This window comes from Solanum lycopersicum, chromosome 9, assembly GCF_036512215.1.
Source record: "Solanum lycopersicum chromosome 9, SLM_r2.1".
Lineage (NCBI taxonomy): Eukaryota > Viridiplantae > Streptophyta > Magnoliopsida > Solanales > Solanaceae > Solanum > Solanum lycopersicum.
Window position 1 is genome coordinate 53,278,480 of NC_090808.1, and position 10,516 is coordinate 53,288,995.

The 10,516-nt window shown below is 29.9% G+C and overlaps 1 long non-coding RNA gene across 1 annotated transcript; it reads left to right on the forward strand.

Moving 5' to 3' along the window:
* Nucleotides 1-1,186: 1,186 nt before the first annotated feature.
* LOC109121155 (uncharacterized) lies at nucleotides 1,187-3,143 on the forward strand. The gene is made up of 3 exons (XR_002028558.3): nucleotides 1,187-1,812; nucleotides 1,899-1,970; nucleotides 2,596-3,143. It is a non-coding gene; the product is annotated as an uncharacterized lncRNA (long non-coding RNA).
* The last annotated feature ends 7,373 nt before the right edge of the window (nucleotides 3,144-10,516 follow it).

The window sequence follows — 10,516 nt, forward strand, 5'->3', positions numbered from 1 at the left end:
GCGTGTCTCTAATATTTATGTCATAGTCTAGGGCGACTTTTGCCTTATCCCAGTAAAATTATGCTTTTATTTTTTTCTCATTAAGGAATGTGACAGATGTGCACCAACTCAGACATGAACAGTATAAAACTTCTTAAATAATATAAAAAATACTTACTATAGCCTTTGCATTTCACAAGGTTTTACTGTTTTTATTTCCCTTTTTACTTTTCTTTTTAATTTTAAACTTTTCGTATTCATCTAGGATTACCAAGAGACCGAGTTTATTCAACTCCTTAATCTCCTACGGTGTATACTCAAATTCAATCAAAGCTTCTCATGTTAATTGATATACACATCCTCAACTATATATGATAATGATTTATACTATGTTTTTTTTCTTAAAGTATGTAAATAAGCTCATTTATGTCATAAGAATTTTGTGTGTTTCTTACTCTATATTAATTTCATGTTCTCCTTTATTGTATCGATTATATCAAATTCATATCCATCACCCTTTGTTTCCACGGTTCCAGGAAGGCGCTGACTACCCAACTCAAAAAGGGCTACCTCACAAAAAGTTGCCTACTTATGTTAGAGTGATTACTACCTAGTATGGAGCATTCAAGGCTCTCCCAAATTAATAGCTAGCTTTTGCCGTGTGGAATAATGAATGTTTAGAGTCCCATAATTTATATAAGAAAGTTATTTTTTCTTAGGAAATCGATAACTTTTGAGTCGAGTTAGGTGCAAATGTTCATTATATTCTTTGTATAATAATAGTGCTAACTACTGCTAACAACCTATTCTAATTGGAATTGTCTTATTTAAATAGTACTTAATAAGTTTAATAAAATATATCAGCCAAGTTGATTGTTTTATTTTTAAATTAGGGAGAGAGTAAATTCAATAATAGTGTTAATTACTGAAGTAATTAACCATTTAGCCGTTTTAAGTGTTAGAGTTTTTTATTCTTATAAAATATTTTTCGATTGACATTAAATGAGTATTTTGCAATATTCATAACTACATTTGTGAAGTTAATGTGGTAATTTTTATAATTATTTTAGTGGTTAAGGAAAATAAATGTAAACTTAATAGTGGGTTATTTTCACATATTTATAGTTTCTCTTATATAATAATTAGGGAGTAAATATTTTGTAGAAAAAATAAGGGTCTTTCTGCTAGTACGTTTCTTCATAAATTACAGTCCAATTTTGGAACAAATATTGTACTACTATAGCATCGAATGGATGGAATGGATGCATCTTTAAGTTGGTAATTGGTCGTTATAATCAAATTGGGAAGGGAAATTTGGCAATGTTTAAATTGAAAGTTAGAATTTTCAACTTTGGCAGAACGTTCTTTGACAACTTGAGAGGGCAAATGTTAGACCGTTATTGGCTAATATGGATAAAGTTTGAGGTTATTGGTTAGGTTAGCATGACTTACTATATAGATATATGTTGTTGGCTAGAGAATGATTAGAAATTGTTTAAATTTTATTTCTTAAAAAGTTTAAGGACATAGTATGATTCTCTGTTGTAAAGATTGATTATTAAGGGAAAAAATCGTGTGTAAATAAATAATTTAATAACGATGATTAATTGAGGGTTATGCGATATTATTATCAAACTTGAGAGATAAGGAATGAACGCAGGGGTTTTCTTGATAGATTATGACCATTCTTGAGGCTACATGTAAGATTTTTAACTCCCAGATCCATTTTTTGATCCATAGAACGTAATTTAATGGGGAATTATCGATAACAAAGAGTTTTGATATGGAATTAGTTATGGAGAAGAAAGTCCTAATTTGGGAATTGGATCATGGGTATGATATAGGTTTGTTAGAATTTTTAATAATTTGGATTAGTAATTATTATTTATTGATTTTCATATTATATTGATCGTTTGTAGACCAATAACAAGCGGAATAAATCCAGAAAGGGAAAAATCAAGTTTCTTAGGGGATTAAATCTTTTGTTCGAGGTAGGTAATGGTTATGATTATATGATTGTATGTTGCATGTTTATTCTTGTTTCATTATGATATCTGATATATATGTAAATGTTGCATTATTGATCATACTTGTTGCAAATAAGATAGATGAATGATGAAAGCCATAAATCATGACTTGATTGTATGATCTTGAGAATAAAATTGTGCTTGTGATTATATCTTGTTGAATGGATCGAGTGTTGCATTATAGCACAATAACATGGATTTGTTGTCACATTTCAACGTAATTATGGGATCAGTTGTCATGTTCTAGTATAAACATTTGATTGGGTATCTCGTTCCGGTATGCTAACAATTTGTGTTTGGGTTCCATGAGAGGACCAATGACTTAACATAATTGTGGTATTTGAGAATTGTGAAATGCTTCCTTGTTTGTAATTTACGAGTATATTGTATATGTCCGGTGTATGCATGTTATTATTTTGTTGCATTTACTTTATATATATATATATATATATATATATATATATATATATATATATATATATATATATATATATATATATATAGCACTTAGTGGGATAATCGTGTAATCCTATAAGCACAATGTGGTCGTGTACTAATACTGCACTCGCTCTTTCTTGGTTGAGTATAGGTCATTCTTAGGCGGTTATTGATAGGCCTCACTTAGAAGATCAGTGATCGCCAATCCAATTCAAGGGTGAGCTAGTTCTTCCAAGATGCGATGAGTTCTCTTTGATCTGTATCCATCATTGCGTATTTTGACTATCTAGTTAGTTATTTGTACATTAGTTTGGGGTTTTGACCCTTCTTCTTTATTCTTATGGGTCTTGTTAGAGTTTTGGTACATTGACTTTAATTTTCTAGGCGTATTTCCCCATTTGTTTAGTTGTTAGATATTTTGGAAGTTTATGCAACTTCAACTTTTAATGCAATAACCGACTTTATCTGTACATCTGAGCGAGACTAATTATGTGTTAACATTGAATGATGTTTTCCCTTTTGTACTTGAGTTGGCGACAAGGTAATCACATGCTTTAGAATTGAGTGTGCAATTAGTTAAGTTTATATAGATATCAGATATGGATATGCATGATTTTATTATGTTTATGCATCCGATAAAGTGTGCAATACAACATCAAGAAACCGTTTCTAATTCGGTCAGTTTCTCTTCCTTGATGCAAGGTGAAGGAGGAAATGAAAATTTTGAGATTGAAGGAAAGGATTGTGTTTTTTCTAACTTTCTGGAAAATTGGAGTTATGTCTGAAGGAACTGGAAAGACAAATTGGTTCGGTAAACAAAGATAGAGGTGAGTCTATTTTACGCTGTTGGTTCTAGTATTATCATTCTAAAGGAGTTAGAAAGCATTTCAGCGTACTATCTTTGAAATACAGAGCTTCTGTACTTATAATTAAAGTAGGTAAAAATAGTAACTATCTTTGAAATCCTAATAACATGCTTCGATTTAAAATCAAATGTCTATTCTTTGAAACTATATTCAAAGACTCCAGAAACTTTGCCCCAACAACAAAAATTACTAATTTCTCATCAAGCTCAAGTTTCTTGTATTTTTTTCACCTTTAAGGGCTTTTGCTTTTAAAATTTTATTTGGCAATTCTCAAATTGTTCCTTTGCCCGAAAGTTCTAATAGTTTCCTGCTTCCTTTACATAATCACTAAACTGCATAATTTTAATTGATTATTAATTACTTGAAAAATAATAAACAATAGCTAAAGAAATTAAAACATTTAAAATTTTCAAATTAATATACTTACATTGATAAAGAGTTTCAATTTTGGGACAGTTCTATACAATATTGAAAGATCCTTTATCGATGTAAGTGTAATAATTTGAATCTTTTATATACTTTAAAAAATAGCAATTGTTAATTATTTATCAAGTAATTAATAATAATTAAAATTATGCAGTTTAGTCATTATGCAATGGAATGAGAAAGGTATTATAAAGTTGTGACAAAGGAATAATTTGAGAATTGTTAAATAGAATTTTCAAAGTTAAAGCTCTTAAAGATGAAAGGATGCAAGAATGTTGAGCTTGAAGAGAAATTGGTGAATTTTTTTTTTATGGCAGGCAATGTTTCTGGAGACTTTGACGAAAGTTTAAAAGGATAGACACTTAGAAATTAAATCAAAGGTTATTTTTATGGTTTCAAAGATAGTTACTAGCTATTTTTACCTACTATTATTAATTATAAGGACCAAAGCAATTCAGTCTATTATCTATACAAATTTGAAATCCTTTCTAACTCTTTTATAATTAAAAGATACAAGGACCAACAATGTACAATCGACTCACCTCTTTCTTTGTTCACCGAACCCGACTGGCTTTTCAGTCTCTTTAGACACGACTCCAATTCTTTCTAGCAAGTAAAAAAAAACATGATGAACGCCCTCAATATCAAATCTTTCATTTTCCTGCTCCATCATGCATCAAGGAAGAAAAACTTATTGGTCTGACAAATGCTTCTTGATTCTGTATTGCACATATTACCGGATGCATAAAATTAATAAACTCACGCACTTCGCTATCTGCTAATTGCATAAACTCTGTTGATTGCTCACTCAATACTAAAGCATGTGATAGTCTTGTTACAACTCACAACTAAAAGGGAAAACATCCTGCAATCTTAACACGCACTTAACATCATGGACCTACCACTTCATCATTTCCGCTAAATAACTTCGGCAAGATATATTAAAAGTATCATCAACATCCACAATCCCTCTTAGAACCTTAAAAATCTTAAGCAATAGAGGAGCAAACTTCCTATATACGGCTATAGGGTTGGTGAAAAGTGTCTTATATAAAATAATGAAAAAAAAATGTACAATGAGATCACCCCTTCTTTTTTTATGAAATCCACCTCTCTTAACTGTTTCAGTAGACACAACTCAAATTTGTCCAACTTAAATAATACATGATGCATACCTTCAATCTATTTTTTTAATTGTTTGTCTCAAAATTCCTTCCTGCTTCACTCTTACCTTTGCTTCAATGAAGGGAAACTAATCATACAACTTAATTCTTCTTAAGGGCATATTGCAAACTTCAAAGGAAGTATAAACTCGATACTCATGCACATCACTACCTCATAACCCTATAAACTCAACTGATCACACTCTCAATTAAACTTGTTTCCAACTCGTGAACAAATGGAAATATCATGTTATATTAACACATTCCAAACATCGTACCGCTCCATTAGATCTTCTAATCTACAATGAAAAAATATATATAAATAGAATTAGGAACACCAGCAACCCATCTATCAAGTTTACAGAACTCTAAAATATAGGAGCATTGCCAAGACCTAACCCATCAGGCCGTGCTAGCACCTATTGTAATACCTACATAGAAGAAATCTTACACGCAATTTAAAATATACGATGCAGAAGTAAAAAAAATATAAACTAATCACCTTATCGTAAATAAAAAATGACCCCCCAACTTGATTAAATAAAGTATTTTTCTTAAGGAATACACTAAACTCTCACAAGGAACTGATCTAAACAATTACATGAGGTTATAAAGAGTAAAATACTACGGAGAGATACAACACAGCTCCAACCACCAGACTCATCACATCTTTCAAGTAACTCATACCACCAAGAATTTCTAAGACATCATCTACGATGTTTAACATGTAATTCCGATCTAAACAGGAGTGGTCCTAAAATTTAATGAAAGCAGCTTGACCCTTGATCAATTCAGTAAACCTACTACAAGACTCTTACTAGACAACATTAATTCAATACTTCATGTAAATTATGTCCCAACCCACAAAGGCTAACAATACAGTACAATCTTTGTTAAAAAGTTGAATTCATAGTTACCACATGGATTTAACATTGACAAATACAGGATCAACGATGCCACAACAAGAAATAGTTGATTCATCACGTCTTTCAAGTAACACATACCATCAAGAATCTCTAAGACATCACCTATAGTGTTTAACATGTAATTCCTGTCTAACCAGGAACCTTCCCAATATTTAAATACAAATCACTTTCACTCATGGAGAAATATGTAACAATTTTATTACGAAGTAGTAAACCTAGTTCTCTCATGAAACCACACATACAAAAGGTTGATAAAAAATGTACAAGGCATGCTACCCAAGAAAACCACTTGTTATTTTGACCCGCATGGTACTCGATCCAACTGTTACGACATACCACGCACGGTACCCATGCCTACCCTATGAATATTTTGTACCAAGAGTGGTACACGAGACAACTATTAATCTCACCAAGAAAACAACAATCACGACGAAATACAAACACAATTATAAAACATGAGTAAACAAAGTACCATCATTGTATGAGATAGTCAATAGTTCATCACTTCATATTCAGCCCCTACAATTCCCCTACCATGAAATTATACAAGTTTCACTATATAGACAATGATAATACACACATAAATAAACATGGAAAACAATAACCATTATTTATACTCGAACTCTCTTTCCAGATAGTTTTCCACATTGAACCTGATTACACCACTCAATTTATCTCTACATCGCTCCTAATATCATCACAAGGTTAACATATAGTTAGTCAAACTCTTTATCATCTTAAACCATGACTAACTCCATATTAAGTCATTCAAACTCCATGATTGAAGGCATATACATGTAATCTCCAACAATTTACATGGTACAAAGTAAGTGAAGATAGATCTAACTACTAAGTCAAAACCTAGTCTATATGGACGCAAAGAAACCGTAGAAGAAATGTGAACACGAGTTTCTATCTCCGTAGGGGAGAATTCTCAAGCTCGTAGATAAACAATTTGTGGGTATGACCCACCTTACGCTGGCATCCTCTCTCTCCCCTATCCTTAAGATTTGAAAATTGTTTGGGAGGATCTTTGGAGTAACCATCGACTGTTTTACCACTAGAAAGACAGAGAACAATTAAAAAATACGTTTCTGAGTTTCTTCCTCGCTGACCCCTCCATAGTGGCTATCACGCTGCCAAACTGAGAAAGCTCTTACTATGGAGGGATAACATCAGTCGGAGTATAATTTTCTAATTTAGGGTTTTTTTCATGTCATCCCAATTTTAAATTGGCATATCATTTTAAAGAAATATTAGGACTCTACATGAGATGTCCATTGAATAACCATGGATCAGGTTGTTACAAGCATACTCCCAATTTATTGTTATGTGGTTGGGGAAAAGTTCCTTACATAAATCTATAAATTGGCAAATGCATCGATGAGCAACTTGTTTTCTCATATAAAAGTAAATATATAAATTTTTGTCAGAGGCATGAAAATAGAAGTATTAATAAATAGTAGGAGATGAAGTTTCATAGATCATGAATAAGTCAGTTTAAGTTATTTAACAGCCTCCACGTGTGAGGATGGTGTGAGCTTCACGTTTTCCCATAAAGGTGTTTGGGTTTCACCGATTTTGATGTGACGTTCTCGTATCATTTTGGAAAATTGAAGTTTTTTCCAACAATAGAATAATCGATGCTCCATAGATGACATTTTGAAGGTCAATTGGATTAATCGGATTTCGGTGATTTATTCGATTCATTGATGACATGATGCAACTAGTTGATGAAATTACCTTGAAGGACTAGGGTTTCTCCGCCGTAAAACATAAACACAAAAAATTGAATAAAGTTGACAAATAAAGAAAGATAATTTCGTCTTTTTGAACCCTCACGTCAATAGCATAATCATTAAACTTGTGTATGATGTTGTGTTAATTGGAAGTTAGGAGCAGAAAAAATTGTTTCAGTTTGATATGTGATATGTTTAAGAAAATGATATATATGTTGTAGAGTCTCCAATTCGGGAGTCCACAACTTTATTTGGTAAAACTAGTGAAATTTGTTGACATTCATTCCCCCACCCCTCACTGAGTTTTCTATTAAGTCTTCCCTACTAACCCTTGTATCTCATCCTCCCTCTACTTCTGTGCATACAAAATCATGTGAATAATCCTCCCCATCATGATTCGTGTAGCAAAATACAATAAATAAATTCTAATGTAATTTACACGTAAAATTGTTAGAAGATCATATGAAATGACACTTGTTACCTATACCGAAACATTATAAGAGACCATACTTCTTTTTAAAAAAATAAAAATAAATTCTCATGTATTTTAAAGTGTTTTTCTTTTTTTGCCTTTTTACATAAAAGTTAGTAATGGTCCTTTTTATTGATATAGTTATTTCTCTAATAAATTCTTTTACTATTCACAGTATAGCTATGAAATCTTTCTTAAGACGTTACCTAGGATTTTCTTCTTAGATTACATTGAAATTCATTTGTCTTTTTCATTTTAATTTTGTGTAATATTATTCATACTTTCTAGTTAATGAATTTGAATTCTAAAATATAATTAAAAAATAGTATATACTTATATGTGAATTTTAAAATAAAATCTTACTGCTTGAATTTGCTTACTGCAATGTATGAACGAAAGAAATTGATTAATTTTATTTTTTAATGTCCTCACCCTTGTATTTTTAAGAATAAATAACTTTTGTAAAAAATAAAATCGAGTACAAACTATACTTCAAGAGAAAAAAAATTAAAAAAATATCAAGATAGATTTAAATTATACCCTTAAATTGTCCAACGCACACCATAAATCACATGGTTAATAGTAGTTCTCTTTCCGATAAAAACCTTGTTTTTTGTTTCCTATTGAAAGTGAATTACTTTAGAAACCAATAAATAAAAACTTGGAATTCATCAAAAAAAAGGATAGGCCTCAATAACTGACACGACTATAAACACAACTATAACTTTTACGATATAACCCGAGATGCGAAAAAGAAAAAACAGAAGTCATAATTATAATTAAAATTGTTAAAAACACATAGTTGTAACTAAACTTTCACAATCAAAAAACATTTCTAAAAATTAGTCATATTTATGATTATCACAGCCACAAGTTATAACTAGGGGAAAAATCATAGTCGCAATTACAACTTTCCTAATTAGAATTATGAAAAAAATAGTCGCATTGTGATTTTCATATAACTTTCATGAAAAAATTCATAATCATCATTATTTGTGGATTTAAAATTTCAAATTTACAATTTAGCGTAAATCCAATATCAATCCCTACATTATAATAGTTATATTATAAATTATTTTTGTCTAATCAATTAAAATTTTAATTTCTATGATCACAGTTTCTAAATGAGTTGATTCAATATATGCATATATCCAGTCAATTTTTCACTGTTGTTTCCACTTTCTTACTCTTATTATTTTTTTCTCCCTCTCATTTTATTATTTTGATCTTTTTAATTTAATCTTCTATTCTATCAAAAAAAATCTCTTTTATTTGTTTATGTAATTATTTTTATTGAATATAATAATATATACCAATTTTAGTTCAAAATATGTGATAAACATTATATTTATACTAATACAATGTATTTAAAATAAATAAACCATGTACGTACTAATATATAATAATATGTATATGTAAAATTTCACGTAATATATATATACACACACAAATATACATACTTGGGGAATATGGAATGTGCCAGATCATGAACATTATCAAAATTGATAGGACTACCTTTTATTTAACTGTTCAGTATTTCATTACATATAAATTGGAAAGAACATATTTACAAAGTTATGTTTTTATATCTATGGGAGTCTAATTACACTATATAATCATCATATCATATTAAAAGTGGGAAACCCAAACAAGAGAAGTTGAATTACTGTGGGCAACCGAAATAAGAGAAGTTGAACTACCAAATTACCAATTAAATATTGAAAACTATTAATCCTTTTAAAACTTAAAAAGTAAAGGTGTCAACTCTAATATTCACATCCCATTTCATTTTTCATTTTCCACTATAACTTCCATTCAATTTATGTCATAAATCCAAATGGTCTCTATTAAAATAGAATTATTTGTTGAAGTCGTGTATTACAAACCAAAGAGATGTATATGGAAATGTAATGACAATGGCAATATCAATTATGCATGTGTTTGTGCAAGGTTAAGTTAAAAGGATCTAAAATTAGAGTGTTCTCTAATCGAAAAGCTTTGTTATGTATGAGGCATATATATGATGTGACACATAACTTGTATGAGACTCTACTTATAGTTTGTCAAGAAGATAATTGGGTTCCATTTCAGAAAATGACCCAAACTATCCTTCTCTCTCTTCCGTTATCATGTTTTTTCTCTCTTTCTTACCTTTTACTTGTTTTTTCTTTGTCTTCTTTTCCAACCATTTTTCTAATTGCACTTCTATTATTTAATAGTTTTTCATTCTGTTTGTAACATTGTGATATTACTTTTCTATTTTTAAATTGATAATTTAAATTGCTAAAAATAATTTGAATGGAATTTTGATATTTGCTCCTCTTTAAATAAGCACTACAAGATACGTCTTGGAGTTATATGATATTGTAATATTTATTTAAGAATCATAATGATAATACACTTTAACTAAAAAATTTCTAATGGATCAATAATTTTTCATCGATATACAACTTTTATTAGTTTGTTAAAATGTAATATTC